We start from the raw sequence: 27,750 nt of genomic DNA on the forward strand, positions 1-27,750 counted from the left end.
TAGGTCAGTAACAGGTCTGAAGAAAAGTTTAGGCTCATCTTGCCTAATGACCTTAACCCAAGTGTTTCCAAGCGAATATGGGAAAGTTTGAGGTTATCAGGCCCAAAGGTCATTCATTCCTCTTTGACAGAGTCTTTCACAAGAACAATGGTGCCAGGTTCCAAATTGGGCTCGCTGACTTGCCAATTGTTTCCGATCTGTAGACTGGATAGGTGCGGCTTCCTCCACTTATTCCAGAAGATGTCTGCTATGGCTTGCACTCGTCTCCACTGGCACCTGTATAGGTCTTTAGTGTCAAGGTCGATTGGAGGAGCTGTGGCTACTCCAACTTTCTGGGTAAGCGAAGTGGAAGGGGTGAGCAAGAAAGAATCTTCTAGGTCAGGCATGTCCAAAGTCCGGCCCACGGGCCATTTACGGCCCGGGGGTCGGTTTAATACGGCCCTCCAACAGCCCTCCCTGCTCTGTGTAATGTGGCCCTCCCTTCTATGGCAGACAGTCTTCTGCTTGAGAGCAGAGGGCAGTGCGCATGCCTGACTGCGGCGCGTTCTCCCTGGTCTGTGTAAATGTGGCTGTCGCACGGCCCTCCCTTCTGTGGCAGACAGTCTTCTGCTTGAGAGCAGTGCGCATGCGTGACTGCGCCGCGCTGGGAGCGACAGAGGGCGGTGACGTCAGGGCCGGGCTTCCAGCGTGAAGTGCATTTCTCTTCCCCTCCCAGCTGCCGAGCAGAGACTTCAGCTGCAGCTACCTTTTTCACCCTTCACATTAGTGCAGGCAAGTTTTTTTTTTTAAATTTATTTTCAATACATTGTGAAAACTCAGCTGTCAGTTGATCTTAATGTTATGAAATGAAAAGTATGTCGTTTGCAATTAACTTGGCATAAAATAATTTATTTGCATTTAATTGTAATGGTTCAAAGAATGTTCGGAAAAATGTTTGGCCCTCCACCACGTTCACTTCATCCAATCTGGCCCTCTTTGAAAAAAGTTTGGACACCCCTGTTCTAGGTCATTGGGTATTGATGTCAGGGGTCTGGCATTTATTATAGCCACTACTTCAGCCATGAAGGTTGTCAGTGTCTCCTGTGTGAGCCTTGACATTCCTAACTGTAGAAATATTGAGTCTAGGATTCTTCTAGCTATGCCGATCATGCCTTCCATATGGGAAGCTTGTGATGGGTTAAATGTCCATATACAACTCTCTACACATTCTTTGTCAAGGGTTAAAATGATATTAAATTCTTTACAAGCTCCGACAAAGTTGGTACCTCTATGAGAGTGAATATGTTTGACAGGGCCTCTAATCGAAGTGAAACGTCTGAGGGCATTTATAAAGCTGGATGTGTCTAAGGACTCAATGACTTCTATGTGTACTGCCCTGATGCACATGCAAGTGAACATGACAGCCCAACATTTGCTGTTAGCATTGCCTCCTCTAGTTTGCCATGTGATTACAGCCCAGGACCCAAACACATTGAGACCGACATTTGTGAAGGGAGGTTCTGTGCCGAGTCGGTCTGCAGGGAGGTTAGCCATTTTCTGAGTTTGAAACATGCCACAAAGCTTACGGCAAGTGATGCATTTGAAAATAATTGTATTCACGAGTCCCTTGGCTCCCATTATCCAGAGTCCAGCTGCACATAAGGCTCCCTCTGTGAACAAATGCCCTTGGTGTTTGGTCTGTACATGGTAATGTTCCACAAGGAGTGAAGCAATATGGTGATTTGGGATCACTACTGGATGGCTTTCAACACTTTCAAGTCTTGCGTTGGAAATGTGCCCTCTGACTTTCAACAGTCCTTTACGGTCTACAAAGGGATCAAGTTTCTTTAAAGGACATACTTTTGGAACATTCTTGCGATTATGAAGGCATTCTAGTGTTAGTGCATAAGTCTCTTGTTGGACACAATGGATAACATTTTTAGCCTATGTGAGCTCATCCACTGTGTATGCCTTGCAACAATAATACCAACCTTTGCAATGTCTTGATCCTGTAGGTGTGGCTTTAAAAGATCTGGCAATGTGAACTAAGCAAGCTATAGCTCTGTATAGAGACTTCCATGTGGAGAATCTATGAAAGCGCTTGGATCCCAACAATTTGTTAGAAACTGTTGTGTGTAGTGCCGAGACCCGAGGGTGGATTTCTACATCAGATTCAGGCTCCAACAGTACATATGTGCCCTTTTCAGGATTGGTAGGCGCTTGTTTGTACAGGAAGGGTGGTCCTATGAGCCATGTAGTATCTCTAAGGCGGTATCTGCTGGGTTATGATCAGTTGATACATAATGCCACTAGGTAGGCTATGTAGACTTCCTGATTTTCAGGACTCCTATGTACATAGAATCTCCTGCTCTCGTAAATGTATACCAGCACTACCTTGCTGTCTGTATAAAACTCTGTGTCAAGTTGTACATCTGCTTCAGACATAATCAGTTCTGTTAGTTCCACTGCTAGAACAGCAGCACAAAGTTCTAATCTTAGAATGGTGGTTTCCAGACATGGTGCTAGCTTGGCCTTACCCAGTACAAATCCAATATGGACTTGACCCTTGATGTCCACTGACTTACGGTAGGCTACTGCAGCTATTGCTTTTACTGAAGCTTCACAGAATACACAGATTTCTAGACTGACCTTCTGCAGGGAAAATGTGGGCATATGGCCTGTGTATGTGTAGGATAAATAATGCCTTTAAAGAGTCTCTCCATGCTACCCATAATGTCTCTTTCTCTGGAGGAAGTGGAGAATCTCAATCACGAGTCTGCAGCAAGCTCTCTGAGCAGAATCTTACCTTGGATGGTCACAGGTGCTGCAAATCCGAGTGAATCATACAGACTGTTTATGGTAGACAAGACACCTCGCCGTGTGAAAGGCTTTGGCTCCTGGTCGACCTGTTGATGCACAGCACCTGTAGCAAATTCTGTTTTCTTTGAGAAAAGTTTTGCAATCTTGGAGAGTTTTTTCTCTGAAACCTCTGCACTTCAGCAATGGGTGGTGCTTCTTGTGAAAGGGACACTCTTCTGCTTGGGTTCTCTGTTGATGATAGGCTTGTTTTGTGTACTGCAACAGGTATGTCTTTGAAGTTGTGAGTTGAAGTAGGCTTACCTGTCCTAGGGTAAGCAGAGTCATATGATGAGAAGTCAAAACTGGGATCATTTTTAATCTTTGCTTGTTGGCGAATAAAGTCTGTAAAGAAAGAGAATGGTAGGAAAGGGACACTGTTTTTGCTTGTAGTTGGAGCCTTGTGTAACCCACATTTCTTGAAGGCTGTAAGACAGTTTTTGCACGATGCGATTAACACCTTGGGCTGTATCTAGAAAGGCAAGGCCTGGCAAATCTCCTTCTTCCTTGGCTACTTGGAGCTCTGTCACCAGGTCGCTTAACTCGCTCAGCTTCTGGAAGCCTTTGTTAGGAATCTTAGGGAAGTCCTCTATTCTTTGGAAGAGTGAATTTTCTATGGCTTCTGGGGAACCGTAACACTCCTCAATTCTCTCCCATATCATGCTCAGTCCTCTACTTGGAAAGTTAACATTGATGTCTCTGATTCTTCTTGCATGTTCTGCTGACTCATTCCCCAGCCATTTGACTAAGAGATCGGCCTCCTCACTTGCAGATAGATCTAGATCTTTTATTGCATTTCTGAAGAACGATCGCCATGCTCTATAGCCTTCAGTTCGGTCATTAAACCTTGTGAGTCTTTTGTCAACAGCTCACGGAGTGCAAAGAATTGAGGAAATCCAACATACCTTCATTTTTTGTGTGAGTAGTCTGGAGGTGTTCTGTTGTGCGGAGGACTTGGTGGGTATTTCTTGTCATCGGAAATGCTGTTGCTGTGATTTCTACCCCACGACTCTTCCTTTCTGAAGTGGGCGACTGTATCATAGGGGTTTGATAGCTTGGATGCAGGTTTCACTGAAGGCTGACCAAGTATGGGATTATTTTCTAGCTTGATGTAGGGTGTATGGACTGCAGGAGTCGGCTCTGCTCTTGGAGCTGAATGCAGGCAGTCATTTGGCTTGGCATGTTTCAGCACATAGTCTGTAGTACGCTGCAAATTGTCATGATGATCAGGTTTAATCTCAAGTATGTTAGAGTCTCTCACTGGTGGGGTCTGCAAGTTCCCCTAAGATGCCTGCCTCAGCTACTGCTGCCGCTGCTTCCTTCTCTGCAGCTAATTTCTCTAACACAGCTTCTATGCGTAGCTTCTATAGTTTCATTTGCATCTTTTTGGCAAAGGCAGCCTTTACCTTTGCAGCTTCTGCGCGGGTAATAGCAACCATGTCACTGCTCAGTGACCTCTTTGAGCTCCTGGAGCTAACCAAGACTTGGGACCTTGTCTCTAATGGCTCAGACTTTTTTTCTGACATGATGTTTTGCAATGTGGAAGCCTGTTAAAGGCTGTTTCACTGGCTTTCAGTGTGTAAACCTGTTTGGAGGCACTGTTGCTGGCCTTCTGTGTCCAAGCCTGTTTGGAGCCACCATTTTACTGTTCTGCCCTCACTACACGTGACTAAGGTATAATTAGACAGACCACTAACTCTCCTCCCTTAACTCATTGATGCAGGCACTAGGTCCTCAACTTTATTTGCAGGGGAGTTAGAGTAAAACTACAAATGAAAGAAATAACATTCAATCAGTGTATACAATATACAAAATATACGTTCCTGACACACTAGTCTAACTAGAGAACGGGTTTTAACCACTTGAGCTCCAGAGGATTTACCCCCCTTAATGACCAGGCCTCTTTTTGCTACTCGGCGCTGCACTAATTCAACTGATAATTGCGCGGTCATGCAATGCTGAACCCAAACGAAATTTACGTCCTTTTTTTCACACAAATAGAGCTTTCTTTCGGTGTAATTTGTGCGCTTTTTATTTTTCACGCTATAAACAAAAAAACGCCAAAAATTTTGACGAAAAACAATATTTTTTACTTTCAGCTATAAAAAATATATAGTAAACTCAAAGTTGGTTATAAATTTAGGCCAAAATGTATTCTGCTACATGTTTTTGGTAAAAAAAAATCCCAATAAGTGTATATTGATTGCTTTGTGTGGAAGTTATAGCGTCTACAAACTATGGTATAGATACTGCAATTTACGCCATTTTTCTGCTATACAGCGCTGCGCTAGTTTAACGGACAATTGTGCGGTCATGCAATACGGTATATGTAGAAAATCCAATCAACTATACATGTCAAAATAAAACAATATACACCTACAAAGAAGCTAAAGTATATTCAAATGAAATTTACATCCTTTTTTTCCCCACAAATTGAGCTTTCTTTCGGTGGTATTTGATCGCCTGTGCAGTTTTTATTTTTTACGCTATAAAAAAAAAAAAAAAGGCCGACAATTTTGAGGAAAAAAAAAAAAATATTTTGGACTTTTTGCTATAAAACATGTCCAGTAGGGGGGGCGTGGTCTGCCGCGGCTGGATGATGGCCGCTTAGAGTGAGAGCTCCCGCCGGCCGGATCCCTCTACACCGCCTTACGGAGGAGCGGGGTGAGTGAGTGCTGTCTCACTATGGGGAAGTCGGACCGGACATCAGCCGGTGCCCGATCACGATCCCCACGGAGCCAGGGAACGCAGGGGCGGCATATACAGGAGCTCTTCCGCTCCCAGCAGCAGAGGGAAAGGCCGCAGTCATCTCCTTCTCCCTCTGCATCCCCCTCGCCCCCTCCCTCTGCTGCCACTGATATAACAGCTCCCTCCTGCTCTGCCTTGTCGGCTGCTCCGGACACAGTGCCACACCATGACATCCATCCTGCATCCCAATCCCTGTCCTTAAGGGATCTTCATGCAGTGGCAGCAGACATCAAGGCCACCCTGTCTGCCACGCTCACTAATGCCCTAGGAGATTTAAGGGAGGATATAAGGGCCATGGGCTCACGCATGGAGCAGGTGGAATCCACCTCCAGGCAAAACAAATCTGCCATTTTAGACATACACCAAAAATCAGTGAGGCACACTTCTACTATCAGAGAACTTTGCAGACATGTTGAGGATCTAGACAACCGTGGCCGCAGACATAACATTAGAATACGTGGTCTCCCAGAATCAGTGGAAACTAACGATATCCCCAAAGCGGTAATGGCCATATTTAATGACCTCCTTGGTCGCCCGCCAGCAACCCCAATTGACATCGAACGTGTACACAGAGCGACCCGCCCTAGGAGGGGAGACGCAGACCCACCCAGGGATGTCATTTGTTGCCTTGTAAGTTTCCCGCTCAAAGAGGATATCCTCAGATGTGCTAGAGACAGAAGGCATCTTTCATATGAAGGCGCAGACTTACAACTGTTTCAAGACTTATCCAGCATTACCCTACAACAACGCCGTGCATTACGTCCCCTTCTGGACATGCTCCGATCACGTAACATCACTTATAGATGGAGGTTCCCGTTCTGCCTCTCTGTACAAGCTAACGGACAATCATGCAACCTGAGATCCCCTGAAGAATTGCCATTGTTTTGTTCCTCCCTGGACATACCTTTGATTGACCTACCTGACTGGTACAGCTCCATAAGATTGCCACCAGTTCAGGGCCCGGGATCGGTGGACAGTGCTATGGATTGGCATGCTCAATCTAACCGTAGAGGTCGGATGCCTCCGACGACTCCTCCGAGACTCCCCACAGGGGGCGCAACAGCCATCCTCAGCCCGACGGCCTCTCCTGCACATAGGAAGCCACGGCGCGAAATCTAATAGTCCGGAATCCCCACACAGCAATACCTTTCCGGCGCATGTTTTCGCCAGGTTTCTATATTTTGCCAATTCCACGAACGCTTTCTTACAGTTTTGCCACGAAAGTTCCAGTTACCTCTTTGTGCACTGATCAATGCCTGTTGAACTTACACTTTGCGACACATACCTCTTCTCCACCAGGATGGCATCCTCTGCTCTACAGAACTTACATACAGTTATGGCCCTGTATACACTTAAAGGGCCTCCTCACTTCTCCTTACATGATATGGGAACGGACATTGACCGTATGCAAACCGGTTTCACCCCCCACATTGGGGAACAGTTTTTTTTTGGATCCATCCAGGTCATCGCTCAAACACACTCAGCTTCCTTTGGCAGTCTCTCCGCCCCCCGCTGTTTCTTGACCTGCGCCTCTTCACAGCCTCCTGGGCCCTCTGACCATCCGTCTGCATTCTGGAAGACTTCCATCCTTCAGCTCCGTCCTTATGGTATTAAATGAGCTTCACTCTTACGTCCCTGAAGATGTCCTGCGGCCTGCAAGAGACTGCTCAGTATTACGCTGTTCGCTCCCCCTACACCTTGGACTGCCCGGCACATCTTGGTCCTTCGGATGACGCCTCTGCCTGATCTGTAATGTATTCTCTTTGTGGGATTGTGTCAGTGACCTAATTTCTCTCTTGGGGGGCGGTTTGAGGGGATATGGTTACTGTATGCTGGGATGGGCAGTAGCGTTATAGGGGTTGGTAGCGGCAATTACTGTACATGGAGTTTGGCTGTGTGGATGAGCATCGCCTCCCTCTGCCACTAGATAGTTCACCCGGATTTGAGTCCTCCTTTTTTCTCTCCGGGTTGTCCTTACCTACTACTTTGACTGACGAGGTTAACCTGAGGACTATCACGCCCTCGATTACCCTCGTACACATCCCCCTTTCGCCTCCTCGTCCCCTTTACTATGCTGAACTGGGAGAGGTGATGCCCGCCCCCCCTGCCACTCGGAGGATTCAGAGGTCATTTTGTTCTATGGGTGTGTGGGTTTTTTTTTTTTTTTTTTTTTTATATGTTCTTGTAGGTGTATGTGTACATGTATGTATATGTGTATATATATATATGCATATCAGCTAGCTCATTTCAGATTATAAGCTTGCATGCCTGGTTTTGATCCTAAGAAGCTTAGTCGCTCACCGGTGGTTGCTTAGGGGTTTCTGTGTGTTAAGCCTGTTATGACACGATTTCACATGTTTTGCTGTTGATGTCTAATTTTCCTTACGCCTTATGATACGGTTTGCCTGTAATATTTGTGAGGGCCCCTCACTACTCTACTCATAATGCTGAGTCCCTAACCGGTCTTGATCTCACACTAGTATAGGCTATCCTGGTTTGTAAGCGTCCGCGCACTTTTTCTACACATAGTGTACTGTTGCTCCTCGTTTTGCGGCCCCCCAGTCATATTGCGCCTCTGCCCCTTCTCCCAGTTCTCACCCTTTGAGCGTTACGTTACATTTCTTTCCCCGCAGAGGACAGGTGGTCATTTTCTGGTTATTTAATCTATAGGACTCCCGACACTATTTGCACCCTTCGTACCCCGCATCCTTCCTTTTTCCCTCTACATCATTGCTCACAGAGGGATGCCGGCCGGCAATGGTTCACTTCCTAGTTCTACGTCGACTTTGACCCCCACACAGTGAGCTCAGTGAGCTTATACTGATTCCTCTATTCGGCTACTATTATTATATCTTTTCTGGTCTCTCTCCCTTTTTTTTCTCGCGCTTCTCTCTTTTTCTTCCTGAACTTCCTTTCCCTTTTTTTTTTTTTTTCTCACGTGGAACAGCGGGTCTGTTCCCCAAGCCGTCTATTACCTATTTTCCTCTTTTTCCTTTTCTTGTTCTCATACGTCTGTTTTCTTTTTCTTTCTCCTTCTACTTCCCCCCCCCCCCCTTTTTTTTTTTTTTTCCCCCTTCTCCCCTCCTCCTTCCCCCCCCCTCCTGATCCGTAGTACACCGTTACATCTGACTTAGACGACACTAGATAGCAATCATGCTCTCTTCCACCTCAATGGCGGGTCATTTGTCTTTGAAAATCCTCTCACTAAATGTAAAGGGATTGAACACACCGGAAAAACGTTCCATGCTTCTCTCCTATTTACACAAACAGAAAGCAGATGTGGTCTTTCTGCAAGAGACGCACTTTCGACAAGACTCCATTCCCAAGTTATATAATTTCCACTTTCCTACGGTCCTCCATGCCACTAACCCTCTAGCTAAATCAAAGGGGGTGGCCATATTGTTCGCCAGGCACCTTCCGTTCCAAATAACAGATTCCCTGGCGGACCCCGAAGGTAGATATTTGCTTATAAAGGGAGTCTTTGCCAACAGACCAATCACACTTGCTAACGTATATGCGCCCAATATTAAACAGGTCCCTTTTATGCGTTCACTTACCTCCACTTTAGCGGCTTTTCAATCAGGGATGCTGATACTGGGAGGTGATTTGAATGTACCTTTGAGCCCCCTGATAGATTCCTCTTCGGGATGTTCTTTTTTGCCTTACAAGGCTCTGAAGCAAATACGCATACAACTTCAGCTCTTGCAACTACACGACTCCTGGCGTATACTCAACCCTACCGTCAAAGACTACACTTTTTTCTCTCCGCCACACAACAAATACTCTAGGATAGACTACTTTTTTCTGTCGCAATCAGATCTTCCATTCCTCCATGCTGCTACCATAGAACCGATGACTCTCTCAGATCACCATCCCATCACTATGTCTCTACGGTTCCCCACTGCTCACTCACGCTCAACATATTGGCGTCTGGATGCTTCCCTTCTAGCGGACGCTGCTATTGAACAAGAGATCCGCTCTAAGTTGATTGAATATTTCTCTTTGAATAGCTCATCGGACACCTCTCCCCTCACGCAGTGGGAAGCTCATAAGTGTGTTATACGGGGTATCCTCATGGCTACTGCGTCGAGACGTAGGAGAGCCAAGCAGGAGCGCCTGAGACTCCTCACAGACAGGATTCACTCCTTGGAGAGAGCACATAAGCGGACTCTGGCTGCGTCGACCCTTGCAGACCTTACGAATACTCGCTCACAACTTCTTACGGAATTGGGTAAGGTTGTTAGGAAAAAATACATTCTTTCTCAAAAACTGTACTACGAATTTGCAAATAAGAGCGGGAAATTTCTAGCTAGAGCGCTTCGTGAGAAACGAGCCAGCATGACGGTACATAAAATCAGGGGCTCTGATGGCACCGAGGCTACATCTGACCCCGATATTGCCTCCCACTTTGAACGCTTCTATAGAGATTTATACAATCTTTCTCCAGAACGTCCCCCTATACATACAGACAGGTCCAGAACCTCCTTGATCTCCGAATTCCTTCGCCTTTACGGTCCTGCGGCCCTCTCCGAAGATCTGGTTCAGGCTATGGAAGGGGACCTGACCCTAACTGAGCTTCAGTCCGCGACAAAACAGATGAAACCGGGTAAGAGTCCGGGCCCTGATGGTTTTACAGTAGCTTACTATAAATCTTTCCTGGATATCCTGAGTGTCCCATTTCTTTTGGCTTTCAATACTCTCTCTCATCCTTCCCGATCGCAAAACCGCCTTTTGGAGGCTCACATCACAGTTATCCCTAAGAGTGGGAAAGATACCACACAGGTCTCTAATTACAGACCCATTTCCTTGCTGAATGTGGACATCAAGTTATTTGCGAAGATCATCGCTAATCGTCTTCTTCCCCTGCTCCCCTCCCTGATTGACCTAGACCAAGTGGGTTTTGTCCCTGGGAGAGAAGCAAAGGACAATACCATTAAGGCCCTTAACCTTAACCATTGGCTCCATAAGTCTAACTCTCCTGGTTTTTTTCTCTCCCTGGATGCAGAAAAGGCCTTCGATAGGATTGCGTGGGACTTCTTGAAGGCATCTCTAGTAGCACTGGGTTTAGGTGAGAAGATGCTTAACTTCATAATGGCCCTATACTCCGATCCGACAGCTCGAGTGAGGGTGAACGGTCATTTATCGAATTCCTTTCATCTAAGGAATGGCACACGGCAAGGATGCCCCCTCTCTCCGCTCCTGTTTGTCCTCTCCCTTGAACCTTTGCTACGGAAAATTCGCTCGAATTCCGATATCAAGGGGATTAGGGTAGCGGACAAAGACTACAAGCTCGCAGCCTACGCAGACGATATTCTCCTATTTCTTGCTGATCCTCACATCACCTTGCCCAACCTACTGAAGGATTTTGCCCTCTTCAGATTCTTATCGAATTTTAAAATTAACTTCTCCAAGTCGGCTGCCCTTAACATTACCCTGCCTGCTGAGCTTGTCTCCTCCTGTGAGCTCCAATTCCCATTCCATTGGGAAAAGGAATCCTTAACCTATCTCGGTATTCAGCTTACCCGTAATCTGGACGACCTCTGTGAAAAATTTCCTTCCCGCTCTGCGCTCTCTGCAGGAAGACCTTAATAAATGGCATCGTCCTTCCTTCTCTTGGTTTGGAAGGGCAGCAATAATCAAAATGAATATACTTCCTCGCCTTCTATATCTCTTCCAAACATTGCCAATTCATTTACCCCTTGTCTTTTTTATATCGTGCAAAAGACTTTGCTCATCATTCCTATGGCATCATAAGCGTCCACGCATTGCTTTCTCCCAAATGACCCTTCCTAAGCTTAGAGGTGGAATTGGCTTCCCTGACCTTCACCGCTACTACTGGGCATGTCACCTTTCCCGGGTAGTTGATTGGCACGTTCACACTGCCTCCAAGGACTGGATATATATAGAAGATGCGTGCTCACCCTTACCCCTGGCATCGATTCCTTGGCTTCTGCCGCAGCACACGCCTCATACCCTTCTCACTCACCCTTTGGTGGGGCCTACCTTAAAAACTTTTCGCTTGGCTTGTAAATTTGCATCCATCTCCGAAACACCCAACCCGTTAACCTCTATTCGTCTCAATCCTGCTTTCCCTCCAGGAATGCACAAGGACTTCTTACTGAAATTTTGGCCGCATAAACAGATCTTGGTGAAACATTTTCTCCACAAAGGCAAGGTGAAAACACTCAGAGAACTGACTGAAAGTCTAGGTGTCCGCGATTTCCCTTTTTGGGTATATTTTCAGATTAGACACTATCTGCTTTCACAGAAACCCCCGTTCGACTGGGGCCGTTCTCTTACCCCTTTTGAAACTATCTGCGCTAAAGCTGAACCACGAAAGCACCTGATCTCGGAGATCTATCCCCTCCTACTGGAGAATCGGACTTATGACTCCCTCCCATCATGTCGAGCGTGGAATAGAGATCTTGAAACTAACCTATTGGACTTAGACTGGGACCGGGTATTTAAGCATTCTCATAAATGCTCCCTCAACGTCTCGACTCAGGAAAATGGCTACAAAATAGCCTCGAGATGGTACCGAACCCCTTGGAAAATTCATCGGTTCAACCCCGCTTTCCCCAACAGTTGTTGGAGATGTGGGACCTCAGATGGATCATTCCTTCACATCTGGTGGTCTTGCTCTGTTCTGCAACCGTTTTGGCAAGAAGTACACAGGCTAGTGGTGTCTGTAACTACCTTGCCTGTGGATTTCTCTCCGGCTCAATTCCTCCTTCATCACTCTTCCCTTTCCGGGGGGCAGTATTTCAAATCCTTAGCTATGCACATGATCAATGCAGCCAGACTCTGCATCCCTGTTCTGTGGGGTTCCACACGCCCTCCTTCTATACGCGATTGGCTCACCCGAGTGGGTAAAACGGCAGTTATGGAAGAACTGATTGCGACTGCACTTGATACCCCTACGAAATTTTCCCACACTTGGGCCTGTTGGACTCATTTCCTGACCACCCCTGCATATCAGTCTCTTATGGACCAACCTGTTTGACTTGACTTAGGTTCCCTACTGTTGTAACTCAGTTGTATTTGACCCGATGGTGGTCAACATACTCCTCCTCCTTCGTGTACATCCCACATTTATTTGCAACTAATGTTAATTTAGACTTCTACCGCACCTGATATGACCCGTATTGATGATCCAATAATTTTTGCAGTCACCCCCTCCCTCACTCCCTTCTACCCATATTCTGCTACTTCTGAGTATGGGGATACCACATGAGAGAGACTTTTTGGCAGTCTAGCCAAGTACAGGACCCCAAAATCCAATAATCACCTTCAGGCTTTTAAAGGGCTTCATTTCCTCATTACAGTTCCTAACAGCCTATCACATTTTCGAAGGCCCTGAAATGCCAAGATAATACCAAACCCCCCAAAATGACCCCTTTTTGGAAAGTAGACACCCCAAGGAATTTGAGAAGAAGCATTGTGAGTATTTTGCTAATCTCGTTTGTTGCCACAAGTTTTTGGAAAATGAAGAAAATAATATCTATATATCTATATATTTTTTTTTTTTTTTTATATTTCAAAACCTTGTGAGAAAAAAAATGAGATCTGCAAAATACTCACAATGCTGCTTTTTAAATTCCTTGGGGTGTCTACTTTTTCCAAAAAGGGGTCATTTTTGGGGGGGTTTTGTGTTATCTTGGCATTTCAGGGCCTCCCAAACTGTGATAGGTAGTGAGGGAGTGTAATGAGGAAATAAAGCCCTTTAAAAGCCTGAAGGTGCTTATTGGATTTTGGGGTCCTGTACTTTGCTAGACTATCAAACTGTCCCTCACATATGGTACCCCCATACTTGGGAGAAGTAGCACAATGTATTTTGGGGAGTAATTCCACATATACACATGGCATGTGCGAGCAATAAATCATTTAAGTGACAATTTTGTGTTAAAAAAAACACCTTTTTTTTGTCATTTTCCAAAAACTTGTGGTAAAAAATTAATTCTTCTATTGATTCAACAGTCCTCTCAGCAAATCATTTTGGGTTTCTACTTTTAAATTCCTTGGGGTGTCTACTTTACAAAAAGGGGTTATTCGGTTGGGGGGGGGGGTTGGTGCTATCCTGGCATTTCAGGGCCTCCAAAACTGTGATAGTGAGGAAGTGAAATGAGGAAGTTACATACCTTCAGGCTTTCAGTGGTCATTTGATTTCAGGCTCCTGTATGTAGCTAGGCTCTCAAAAAGTCTCACAAATGTGGTATCCCCACACTCGGTAGAAGTAGCAGACTGTATTAATGTATTTTGGGGTGTCATTTCACATATACCCATGGCTTTTGTGAGCAATATATCATTTAAGTGATAACTCTGAGCAAAAAAAACAAAAAACAAAAATAAATATGTTTTCGTCATTTTCCAAAAACTTGTGGGAAAAAAAAAAAAAAAAAAAAAAAAGGAAATATTCCATAGACTAAATAAGCCTCTCCGCAGATAGCTTAGGGTGTCTATTTCCTGAAAAAGGGTAATTTGGGGGTGTTGGTACTGTCCTGGTATTTTAGCACCTCAAGAAATGTGATAGGCAGTCAGAAAGTAAAAGCTGTATAAATTCCATTATCCATGCCATAGTTATAGATGCTATAACTTTCACACAAAGCAATCAATATACACTTATTGCAATTTTTTTTTTACCAAAAACATGTAGCAGAATACATTTTGGCCTAAATTTATAACCAACTTTGAGTTTACTATATATTTTTTATAGCTGAAAGTAAAAAATATTGTTTTTCTTCAAAATTTTTGGCCTTTTTTTGTTTATAGCGTGAAAAATAAAAAGCGCACAGGTGATCAAATTACACCGAAAGAAAGCTCTATTTGTGTGAAAAAAAGGACGTAAATTTCGTTTGGGTGCAGCATTGCATGACCGCGCAATTATCAGTTGAATTAGTGCAGCGCCGAGTAGCAAAAAGAGGCCTGGTCATTAAGGGGGGTAAATCCTCTGGAGCTCAAGTGGTTAAAACCCTTTCTCTAGTTAGACTAGTGTGTCAGGAACGTATATTTTGTATATTGTATACACTGATTGAATGTTATTTCTTTCATTTGTAGTTTTACTCTAACTCCCCTGCAAATAAAGTTGTCGAGGACCTAGTGCCTGCATCAATGAGTTAAGGGAGGAGAGTTAGTGGTCTGTCTAATTATACCTTAGTCACGTGTAGTGAGGGCAGAACAGTAAAATGGTGGCTCCAAACAGGCTTGGACACAGAAGGCCAGCAACAGTGCCTCCAAACAGGTTTACACACTGAAAGCCAGTGAAACAGCCTTTAACAGGCTTCCACATTGCAAAACATGTCAGAAAAAAAGTCTGAGCCATTAGAGACAAGGTCCCAAGTCTTGGTTAGCTCCAGGAGCTCAAAGAGGCCACTGAGCAGTGACATGGTTGCTATTACCCGCGCAGAAGCTGCAAAGGTAAAGGCTGCCTTTGCCGAAAAAGAGATGCAAATGAAACTATAGAAGCTACGCATAGAAGCTGTGTTAGAGAAATTGGCTGCAGAGAAGGAAGTTTGAGTTTTTTGGATATTTATGACATAAATGAGAAAATAGAATTTTTTTTTTCAAAATTTTCGGTCTCTTGTTTACCAAAAGACATGTAGCAGAATACATTTTGGCCTAAATTTATGACTAACTTTGATCTTACTATATATTTTTTTATAGCCGACGGTAAAAAAAAAAAAAAACACCACGCACAGGTGTTTAAAATACCACCAAAAGAAAGCTCTATTTGTGTGAAAGAAAGGACATAAATTTCATTTGGGTACAGCTTTGCATGTTGGCACAATTGTCAGTTAAGTTTAGTGCAGCGCTGTATAGCAAAAAATGGCATAAATTGCAGTATCTATACCATAGTTTGTAGACGCTATAACTTCCACACAAAGCAATCAATATACACTTATTGGGATTTTTTTTTTTTACCAAAAACATGTAGCAGAATACATTTTGGCCTAAATTTATGACTAACTTTGAGTTTACTATATATTATTTTTTATAGCTGAAAGTAAAAAATAGTTTTTCAAAATTTTCAGCCTTTTTTGTTTATAATCGCAAAAAATAAAAAGCGCACAGGTGATCAAATACCACCAAAAGAAATCTCTATTTGTGTGAAAAAAAAAAAGGATGTAAATTTTGTTTGGGTACAGCATTGCATGACCGCGCAATTACCAGTTGAAATAGTGCAGAGCCGAATAGCAAAAAAAGGCCTGGTCATTAAGGGGGGTGTCACGGAGTGCCCGTGCCTTCCCCACCCCCTTTGCCTGCTGTCCCTCTGCCGTATCCCTTCACCCCTCCCTCCCCCCCTGCAGATTCCTTCTGTCCTGCCAGCCTACATCAAAGGGCTGTGCAGGAGGGGAGAAAACGCCCCCTGTGGTGCGGTTAGCACCTCTCCTCTGCAAAGCCTCAGAAGAGTCTGGCATCCTGCTGGGCCTGCACATGGATTCTTTACGTGCAGACCACTGGGGTGTCTGTGAGCTCCCCCCCTCCTTGTCCCGGTGGGCGCAGCGTGGCCCTGAGGCTTTTGGGGATAAAGGCCGCGTTCCCTGAGCGTGGTTGGAGTGAGGGGGGCATGCCTCGTTGCCCCGGCAACCCGACACAGGGTCGGTCGTTGCCAGGGCAACCAGGAAGCGTCCTGTTCCGGTATAAGAAGACCAGAGCAGGACCCAGCTCGCGTTGTTCCCCTGCTCAGGAGAAGCGCTGTGTGGGGTCTGAGCTGAGGCCACACCCCACAGCCAGGACTCCTGCTGCTGTCTGATGTGAGGGCCCCTGCCTGCTGATTGCTGCTGTCCCTGGAAAGCTGGCAGCTGTGAGGGCCCCTGCCTGCTGATTGCTGCTGTCCCTGGAAAGCTGGCCGCTGTGAGGGCCCCTGGCTGCTGGTCGCTTTGCCCCTGGAAATCTGAGCCCTGTGAGGATCTCGGTCCGCTGATGTCCCTGGAAAGCTGACTGCTGTGAGGGCCGCTGTCCATTGCTGAGTGTCCCTGGAAGCTGACCGCTGGGAGTGTCCCTGGAAGCGGTCCATTCCTGAGTGTCCCTATAAGCCGCCTGCTGCTGCGTGTCTGCAAGCCGCCTTCCGTGAGTGTCCCTACAAGCCGCATGTTGCGGAGTGCCCTGGACTGCCCCTATTGTGTGCCCAGACTACCCTTGTCATGAACTGCCCCTATTGTGTGCTCAGACTACACTTGTTTGAACTCCCCCATGGCGTGCCCGGAGTATAGCTACCTGGACTGCCCCCCCTGAGGGCTTGAGCCACCGCTACCTGAATCAGACCACATCGCCAAAGTCCCGCTGAGTCCCCCTGCGCCTGATGTTGTCCCTAGAGAGCTGTGTGGGAGCAGTGCTGAGGTCAGACCCCCAGTCAAAGTCCCGCTGAGTCCCCGTGAGCCCGCTTACTGTGAGTGTCCCTACAAGCCGTATGTGGCGGAGTGCCATGAACTGTCCTATGGCCTTTCATAGTTCAATAAAGCTTTGTGTGTTTACCATCTTCTTTGTGTGTTCTGTCCTGCCTACGCTTCCATTACAGGGGGTAAATCCTCAGGATTGCAAGTGGTTAAAGAAAACCCCCTCCCATTTCATGCTGTCAGCAATGGCACCACATGGAAGAGAAATGTCACAAAGCCTGAGAAAGAAAAATCATTTTTTACACAAGAAAGGTAAAGGCTACAAGAATATCAGCAAAGCTTTAGTTCCCAGTCAGAATACTGTAGCAAAAGTGATACAAAAATTTAACAAAGAGGGAACTGCAACCACCTCAACAAGAGTGTCTTCTGATAAGGGTTGAAAAAAACAAAAAAAACAAAAAAAAACCACCATGTAAGTTCACTGCAGTTAGCTAAAGAAGTAGAAAGCCAAACTGGGGTGATTGTTTCCTGTGACAATATGGCATACACTGCAGAGGAATAGCATGCATGGGTGTCGCCCATGAAGGAAGCCTCTCCTAAAGCCAATGCACAAAAAAAAAAAAACCCGCCTAGAATTTGCCAGGGCCCATGCAGAAAATGAAGACTACTGGAACTCTGTACTTTTGGAGTGATGAGACCAAGATAAGTGTTTTTGGAACTGAAGGCATCAAAAAAACTGTATGACGTCGCAAATTTGAGTACAAAGAAAAATACGCAGTGCCTACAGTTAAACATGGTGGTGGCAGTGTCCTTCTGTGGAGCTGCATGAGTGCTGCTGGTGTCAGGGAGCTGCATTTCATTGATGGTATCATGAATTTACAGATGCACTGCTCTATATCGAAAGAGAAGAAGATTCTACCATCACTCCGTGCCCTTGGTCGTCGTGCACTTTTCCAGCATGACAATGATCCAAACACACATCTAAGGCCACTGTTGCATTTCTGAAGAACAGGCTGAAAGTGGTTCAGTGGCCAAATATGTTTCCTGATCTAAACCCAATAGAACTCCTATGGGGGAATTCTGAAGAGACAAGTTGAGCATCACTCTCCATCCAGCATCTAAAAGAGGTTGTTCTTGAAGAATAGAAAAAGAGATGTTGCAATATGTCGCCAACTTGTTCATTCCATGCCTGGAAGACTTGGAGGTTGTACAAAATACTAGATGTAGCAGTTTTTTTTGTGGGGTGTATTCATTTTTGCATCAACTAATTTGAGTAAAACTGAGGATTTTGTAATCCAAGTTATATTTTTAACCTTACTTTCATGTAATGAGCTAGACAAATGTTCTAACACACTCAGTTTTCAATTTTTAAAAAATTTTTCATTGAGATTACAAAGGAAATAGAGCGGGTAGCCAGATTCATGTATGGTTAAAAACACGAATGCCATTTCTCACTTACATCTGAAAGACCTGTAGACACCTTATAGGTGTCAAAGTGGTGGTGCGATATGCAGCTCACCGCAATCTAGATGGACTGAGAGCTGCAGGGCACAAGCAGGGACCCGCTGCAAGATGGTACATTGGTGGCGTCTTGGCTCTCACTCACAGCACCTTGAGTTCTCACTCAAGGCACCTTGCAAGATTTTGAAAAAGGAGGTAGGACCTTGGAAACACATTGCAGTCCCCACCACCCCCCACCCCACAGCCTGTCACATTCTCCTGTCTGCCTTCCTGTTAGTACCATGAGTGAAAGGAGAGACGCTGCCAATTTACCATCTTGCAGCAGGTCCCTGCTTGTGCCCTGCAGCCCTATCAGTCCATCCAGATGGCGGTGAGCTTTATATCGCACCACCACTCTGACACCTTCACACCTGGAGCAGTCTACAAGTCTTTCAGATGTGAGAAATGGCATTAAAGTGTTTTTAACCATACAGTAATCTGGCACCCTGCTCTGTTTCCTTTGTATGCTCGTGAGGGATTACCCAGATCCACTTGCTAGGAGCCGCCAGACAGTGTGTTTTTATCATCCAGCTTTCCAGCCATCCATCTGCTTTGTTTTCAGTGGACTTGAGCACTTATTGTGCCCGTTTAACCGCCTCCCGGCGGCTCTCTCCTTCTGGGAGGACATCATATGACATCCTCCCACTCTGGGGACGCACGGCAGTCGGTGGTGCGCAGTGTCCCAGGGACACAGCGGATCACCGATCACTGTAAAGAGCCGATTATGGTGGCTCTGTCACGTGATCAGCTGTGTCCAATTACAGCTGATCACATGTAAATAGGAAATGCTGGTTATCGGCAGTCCTCTCCTCCCACTGATAGCTCCTGAGGAGAGCCGGTAATCGGCATTCCTCAGAGGGGACATCGAAACTAATCATCAGGCCACTGATGATCAGTGCCCTGATGATCAGTGTAGCCCCATCAGTGCCACCTGTCAGTGCCCATCAATGCCAACTGTAAGTGCCCATCAATGCCACATACCAGTGCACATCAATGCACGTCAGTGCCATGAGCGCTGCCTTTCAGTGCCATCAGTGATGCCTGTCAGTGTCCATCATTGCAGCCTCATTAGCGCACAACAGTGGAGAAAAATTACTTATTTACAAAATACCACCAAAATTAAATACCAGTGTTGCATGACCACGCAAATTGTCAAAGTGCAAGAAAACTGAAAGTTGAAATTTGGCCTGGGCAGAAAGGGAGTAAAAGTGCCTGGTAGGCAAGTGGTTAATCAAAAGTTGAACTGGTTACTTGTGTTCATTGAGATAGATTAAAATGTTACTTTTCAAAAGGGGTGTACTCATTTATGCTGAGCACTGTATATGCACCGCTCTCCTTTCCCTTACCTAGCAGAAAAGGGGTATCAGCCTACCCAATGTCCTACTATTCTACAGTACAAGGTCTTACACTTTGTGCAAGTGGTGAGCTGATGTATTCAAGCCACAATAAAATCCTGTGTTGGGATCGAGCAGAAACACTCCCCTAGTCCCACTATCAAGGATTCTCATGGATGCACCAGTTTCCGCCAATCCCTTTACTCAAAAACTTGGAGTTTGTTTTTGGAAATACTAATAAACATGCTTGTCTCATGGGAATAAGTAAATTTTGGCCTCCACACTTTGTGACATCTTATAGATGCTCTTTGCTGGTATCCATTCAACATCTGTTGGGCCAACCTATTGACAGGTTACACAACATTTTCCCGCAAACATCTAAAATTTATGCTGGTGAAGCGGTCAGGAAGAGAGCTCTTTTTAACATTTTTTTTTAGAGCTGTCAAAAAAGTACTCCCATTCTGGGAACAAGTGAGACAACTATTATTATTATACAGTATTTATAAAGCGCTGATAGTTTGCTCAGCGCTGTACATTACAAAGGGGGACAGAACATGTGACAGAACAATAACAATACAATGCAAAACATGAGGGACTGAGGGCCCTGCTCTTTCGAGTTTACAATCTAGGATTACTTAGGCTTACTTCAGCAGAGTTGGGCAGTCACCCTGTGAGTTTTTTACTCCACCTTAATAGCGTACTCCTTACCCACTATAAATCTTCACTTCTACTTCACCTTTTAAATGCAGCCAGGGCATGCATTTCAGCCCTATGGAAGCAACCTACCACCCCTATTTCCATCTGACTGGCCAAAATCAATGACATTGCATATATGGAAAGGCTTATGGCCTCCCCGTATTAAAAGGGAGGAAACATTTTGTAACACGTGGTATTCCTGCTCAATCTTCTCCTGTTCCTCTAGAGCTGCTACATCCTTTTGCTGTGAGACAGTCTCCGAGCAGTCCTGGACTGCCCTATGGCCCTGTCTACCTGGATAGACGGTGGAGTGCTATTGTTGGTGTCCTAACATATGCCTTGGTTAGGCATCTGCTGCTCTTGGACATCCCCAATGGCACATGCCCCCCCTTTTATCTTCTTCCTCTTATTTTCACCCTCTTGTTTCAATACATCTAAAAAATTAAAAGGCATTGGGAAACAAGCTCTGGCTGGCAGCTGGCCTTTAAAGTCTAAGGGCTCGTTCACACTTGACTGTTTTACCAACGCTTGCCAAACGCCCCTATAGCGTTTGGTAAGCGTTGGTTCGGCGTTTGCGGAGCGTTTAACGCGCCACATGCGTGGTTTAGCGGCGGTTGCTAGGCATTTGCCGAGTGTTAAAAACGCCCCACAAATGCCTATAATGAAGTTTAAATGGTGTTACCGCTCTGCAAAATGCCCGAAACCGCATCGCAAACGCCGGCCGGGCGTTTGCGGAGTGGCACCATAGACTACAATAGGAGGCTTCAACGCCTCCTGACTCGACCAGAGGCGTCCGTTTTGCCGCAACACGACGCTAACGCTCCCGTTAGAACAGCACCATGTGTTGCAACGTGCAGAATTGTCTGAGGCATTTGGGAAGCGGTAAAACCGCTTCCCAAACACCTCTCTGCCGCCTGCACACAATGCTAGTGTGAACGTAGCCTAATACACATACAGTCAGGTCCATAAATATTGGGACATCGACACAATTCTAACGTTTTTGGCTCTATACACCACCACAATGGATTTGAAATGAAAACGAACAAGATGTGCTTTAACTGAAGACTGTCAGCTTTAATTTGAGGGTATTTACATCCAAATCAGGTGAACGGTGTATGAATTACAACAGTTTGCATATGTGTCTCACACTTGTTAAAGGACCAAAAGTAATGGGACAGAATAATAAGCATAAATCAAACTTTCACTTTTTAATACTTGGTTGCAAATCCTTTGCAGTCAATTACAGCCTGAAGTCTGGAACGCATAGACATCACCAGATGCTGGGTTTCATCCCTGGTGATGCTCTGCCAGGCCTCTACTGCAACTGTCTTCAGTTCCTGCTTGTTCTTGGGGCATTTTCCCTTCAGTTTTGTCTTCAGCAAGTGAAATGCATGCTCAATCGGATTCAGGTCAGGCGATTGACTTGGCCATTGCATAACATTCCACTTCTTTCCCTTAAAAAAACTCTTTGGTTGCTTTTGCAGTATGCTTTGGGTCATTGTCCATCTGCACTGTGAAGCGGCGTCCAATGAGTTCTGAAGCATTTGGCTGAATATGAGCAGATAATATTGCCCAAAACACTTCAGAATTCATCCTGCTGCTTTTGTCAGCAGTCCCATCATCAATAAATACAAGAGAACCAGTTCCATTGGCAGCCATACATACCCACGCCATGACACTACCACCACCATGCTTTACTGATGAGGTGGTATGCTTAGGATCATAAGCAGTTCCTTTCCTTCTCCATACTCTTCTCTTCCCATCACTCTGGTACAAGTTGATCTTGGTCTCATCTGTCCATAGGATGTTGTTCCAGAACTGTGAAGGCTTTTTTAGATGTCGTTTGGCAAACTCTAATCTGGCCTTCCTGCTTTTGAGGCTCACCAATGGTTTACATCTTGTGGTGAACCCTCTGTATTCACTCTGGTGAAGTCTTCTCTTGATTGTTGACTTTGACACACATACACCTACCTCCTGGAGAGTGTTCTTGTTCTGGCCAACTGTTGTGAAGGGTGTTTTCTTCACCAAGGAAAGAACTCTTCGGTCATCCACCACAGTTGCTTTCCGTGGTTTTCCGGGTCTTTTGGTGTTGCTGAGCTCACCGGTGCGTTCCTTTTTAAGAATGTTCCAAACAGTTGTTTTGGCCATGCCTAATGTTTTTGCTATCTCTCTGATGGGTTTGTTTTGTTTTTTCAGCCTAATGATGGCTTGCTTCACTGACAGTGACAGCTCTTTGGATCTCATCTTGAGAGTTGACAGCAACAGATTCCAAATGCAAATAGAACACTTGAAATGAACTCTGGACCTTTTATCTGCTCATTGTAATTGGGATAATGAGGGAATAACACACACCTGGCCATGGAACAGCTAAGAAGCCAATTGTCCCATTACTTTTGGTCCCTTAACAAGTGGGAGGCACATATGCAAACTGTTGTAATTCCTACACCGTTCACCTGATTTGGATGTAAATACCCTCAAATTAAAGCGGACAGTCTGCAGTTAAAGCACATTTTGTTTGTTTCATTTCAAATCCATTGTGGTGGTGTATAGAGCCAAAAATGTTAGAATTGTGTCAATGTCCCAATATTTATGGACCTGAATGTATTTGGTTGCAAGCCTTATTCTTATGATTTGATTTCCTTGCACTTGTATTAAGATCAAGAGATCGCTGGCTTTCACTATACTATTAAACAATCACTTGTGCTTATTTACAATTATTTCACTCTGTGCTGCGTCTGAGTCATGGTTGAGTTTGTAGACCGCTGTCTCTTTACATACCTTTTTCTAATAAAGAAGTACCCTATCGTGCAAAATATTCAAATATGGATCTTTAGAGGACAATGCTTGTAAATTCCAATCCTCCTAGCTGAGATAATGGCCAGCAGGAACACGATTTTTAGTAAAAGATGCTTAGGTGCACAGTCGCTATTACATTTAAATGGTTACTTGGTGTGAGCATTCAGTAACAAAGACAGATCCCAAGCAGTCACAGTTTTAACCACTCTAGACATGCAGCGCTCCTTGGTAAATGCACATATTTGCCAGCACACCAAGGATCTTCAAATGTACTCCAAAGGCTTTTATTGCAGAACAAAATATCATGTGGACCGCGCATAAATTAAGTGCATTAAATTTGACAATACAGGAGTAATAATGCTTCACATATACAAAGTGAATAATTGTAACATTCAGTCCAAATTCATAAATATAAAAAGTGCCCAAGTGTTGAATACTAATTGGTGAACTTAGAGCACCTGTCATTTTTTGCCCCACATGGATGTGCACTCATCGTTAGCTGTGGACCACCACCTATCTCTAGGTTGGTCTCAGGGGGGGACTGACAACTCATGGAGCCCCCGGGGGCCCGTGTCCTCACCCACACCCAAAAAAGGCTATGAAAAAGCCAATGAAAAGGTATCAGGGGCATCTCATAGGGCCCCCTACTGACCCCAGGCCCTCGGGCGGTGCCCGAGTGCTCGAATGGTCAGTCCGCCCCTTTTAAGAACCCCATCGCTGTATTTTATGCACTAAATTTACTTTTTGATTTAATTTTAAGTTTTGTTTACTAGCCCAAGCATATCTGGCATATGTACACTATATTCAGCAATGTTGCAGGTAATTATGGATAGATTTGGGCAAGTAGTTGACACAGCTGCAGCAAGTGATTTAATCACTGCTTCATATAAATACCATCTCCAAAATGGCAGATCTTGCACTTCCTGATGACGATCCATTGATCGAAACCGGTCGAGGTTTGAAGACGCAACTTCACTTGACGTCATTTCCACCTTTTGGTACGCATGCTGGAACACTGTGGCTATCTTGGTTCCTATTCACAGGCAGCAAGGCTGAATACACTGAGTGCCAGGTTATGGGCACTTTGCTTGTGAGTTTTATTCTTAAATGTCTCCCATCATTAAAGGTTTTTATGGTTTTACACTATGCGATGTTTGCTTTTGTTTCTGTTCACATGCTGAAACTTGGTTTACTGCCTGGGAGGAGAGAAGAAAGCTTAAAAAGGCTTTTTTGAAACTACACTGTCATTTATATCCACGCTGGTCATCATCCTATTTGTTACTATCAGCCAGATCGCATGATTCCCAGGAATGAATATTGGTGCCATTCTTGCCATCACGCATTGGGCTAGTCCCAAACCCTTAAGACCAACCTAGAGATAGGTGGTGGTCCACAGTGAACGGTGAGTGCACATCCTTGTGGGGCACTGTTTGAGCACCTGTCATTTTTTGCACGAAGTTCACCAATTAGTATTCAACACTTGGGCACTTTATTTTTCCGAATTTGGACTGAATGTTACAATCATTCACTTTGTATATGTCAAATTTAGTGCACTTAATTTATGCGCAGTCCACATGGTATTTTGTTTGTTTTTGTTTTATTGGTTCACAAATTAGGACTGCAGTGTATACTTATCAGAGTTGCATGAATATTTATTCCTAAGCGCAACAGCACTACATTTTATTTTTTTTATTGCAGAATGATCACATCACAAAAGAACAAAAAGGTAATATTTCAGAGCTGCGCAGGACCTCTTAGTCAGGCATGTGATGTACGGGTCCTGCACGACTCCACATCACAAAAGAACTAGTGAAACGTTTCGGAGTCGTGCAGGACCCGTACATCACATGCCTGACTAAGAGGTCCTGCGCAGCTCTGAAACATTACCTTTGTTCTTTTGTGATGTGATCATTCTGCAATTTTGGAGTACATTTGAAAATCCTTGGTGTGCTGGTGAATATGTGCATTTATCTGTGATGTTTCCAGTATCCAGTTGGTAGTCGCTGCAGCCAACACTACCGATGAGCCCCGTTTCCAGGAATGTGTACGATGGAAATATAGACAAGAATGCAATGCTCCCTGGCTACTAGGAATCTCTTAGGGGTCCCTTGGAGGTCTAGTTTCAAAATTGGGCAAAATGCTGCAATCTGTACGTTAAGGGTACTAAGTGACAATTCTTATCAAACCCATTCCTGAAGAAAATATAGAATTGTGGGAACTGGGCAAAATATTCCTGCTTTGTATGCCAGAAGAAAAAAAAAAAAAAAAAAAAGGTCTGCCATAATGGAGAGTATATTTTCCAGGTACTCATCTTGCAACCATTATAGGAAGGGTTTCTATCCCTTTTTCTGAACATTCCCTGTTTCTTAGAATACTCTTAATCTCCAGGCCACGATGTGGAAGATTTGACGGATTCAGGTGCAATACAGGACCCCGATATGAGAGATCTGGTTGGATTGGTATCTTTCTGAAAATTTCTGAGTTCAGTTCCCAGTTATCATTCTGTACCTAAAAGATGATAGTCTGCTAGTACATTCAGAATTCCCTTGATATGTACAGCCAATAGCAATGTTAGTTGTTGCTCTCCCCATGTAAGAAGCCCCCAAGACAAAAATAGGATTTATACAAACGTGAATAGGTAGGCGCTAGAACAACCATGCAACAAAAAGAGAGCAAGTCAACTCTCAACATCATCTAACAAATATTAGTCCTATACCAAATAAGAAGACATGAGACTCTCAACAACATCTAACGAATTGTGTCTATTCTGTAACTCAGAAAGATTACCAACTAGAATGGGATCAAATCTGATTTGTCTAAATTAACTCTCCAACCTAACTCCTGGAAGGTTTAAAAAACCGTCTGAAGGTCCGAGGTCAATTTCTTCAGATCCTTGGAGAGCATAAGGAAATCGTTTATGTAAGGAATAATCTTCTAAAGATGAAAAAAGTCATGAGTTCTGACAGAATCTTTGTAAAGATAGGAGGAGCTGCCAATGCTGCAAGCCCTCCTATGTTTGATAGCAAATTTTGGAAAGCTCTGATGGTCCTGATAAATAGACACGAGGGTAGGCATCCCGGAGGGCCAGTGATACCATAAAGGCTCCTGAAAAAGAAGATTCCTTGCAGAATAAATGCTTTCTATCCGAAACCTCTTGTAAAGAACAAACCTGTTTAGCCTCTTCAGGTTTATAATCATTCTGTGGATTGCTTTAAAAAAGGCCTGGATTCTTTCCTAGATACACATAATATAATTGGATATGAACATTTATAGGTAAAGTTGATCCAGGGAATATTAGATTGCCTCTCGGGGGATCAGGAAGGAATTTTTTCCCCTGCAGGAGCAAATTGGATCATGCCTTGCTGGGTTTTTTTGCCTTCCTCTGGATAAAAACTGTGGGTACAGGATTATAACTTTTTTTTTTTATGGTTTAACTGGATGGACTCTTGTCTCTCTCAGCCAGACTAACTATGTAACTAGGATTTCCCAGTTTTCTGAACTCTAAATATAAGGGGACAGAAGCCCTGAAACAGCTGGTCTCCTGGGACCAACATAATGACCTACTCTTCCTTCAGATGTGTAATAAGGTCTTTCAAAAATATATAGCGTCATCTACCTAGCATATGTAGTGCAGTGTTCCAGTAGCAAGACACGAACTTCCAGTCCTGCTCCTGGAGCAAAATGGAGTCTGGCCGAGGGCTGCTCAGCCACTGACAAGGTGCTTTGCATTTTCTGAATGAATACAAAGCTTCTTCTGATTGGCTGAGGTAGAGAGGCAGGTGGATGATATCACGATATGGAGCTCACAACTATGGCTTCTGTTAGTGAAAGTAGTTTTCTGTTTGGATCAGCTTGGTCCAAACAAATTATTTAAACCTCGCTAAAAGTAGGAGTTTTGCTTTGACTCCTCACTCAATTCCCAAGTCTTCTTCTGACTGGCATTGGGAGCAGGAACACCCTGTAACATATGCTAATGCACCAGAAGTACATCATCAGTGCACAGGAACTCTGATCTCCCTAAGAAGACAGAAGAGACAGTTGTCATCTTGGCGCTCTCAGCTATATATTCACTCAGAAATACGAACTGGGAGTCCCAAACAGCCTAGATAACCTAAAGTCACCCTCCTTCATTTCCCCAATCATTCCTGCTGACCAGTGGGAACAAGTACAACAAAGCAGGGATGCCAGAATCACCCCAACCCACATACGGAGGGAAGGTCCAGCTACAAAAAGGGGAAACCATCAGAAAAGGAGGGAGGATACAGTGCAAGACTGTAACCCAACTACACCAAGGGGAGCCCCCATGACCATAATAAAAGTTAGGGAAAGCATTACAATCGATGCAATGTATGCTCCCAGATAATCACAAACACAATGAAACTGAGAAGGGCATGGGAGGGGCTTTTTAATTGCTTTCTAGTTTGTGTTTCCTGAAGGCAGAACCAATCAATCATCACTGCCCTGGAAGAAGATTTTGGAAATACAGACCACTTACCCTAGATTCATAC

General features: G+C 44.6%; 1 protein-coding gene across 2 annotated transcripts in view; it reads right to left on the reverse strand.

The window, feature by feature from the left end:
- Window positions 1-27,750, reverse strand: part of MRPL45 (mitochondrial ribosomal protein L45) — a 168,366-nt gene that overhangs the window by 55,106 nt on the left and 85,510 nt on the right. The window lies entirely within an intron of this gene.

This window comes from Staurois parvus, unplaced genomic scaffold, assembly GCF_062004578.1.
Source record: "Staurois parvus isolate SC_StPar_1 unplaced genomic scaffold, SC_StPar_1.0 ptg000328l, whole genome shotgun sequence".
In the NCBI taxonomy this organism is placed as follows: Eukaryota; Metazoa; Chordata; class Amphibia; order Anura; family Ranidae; genus Staurois; species Staurois parvus.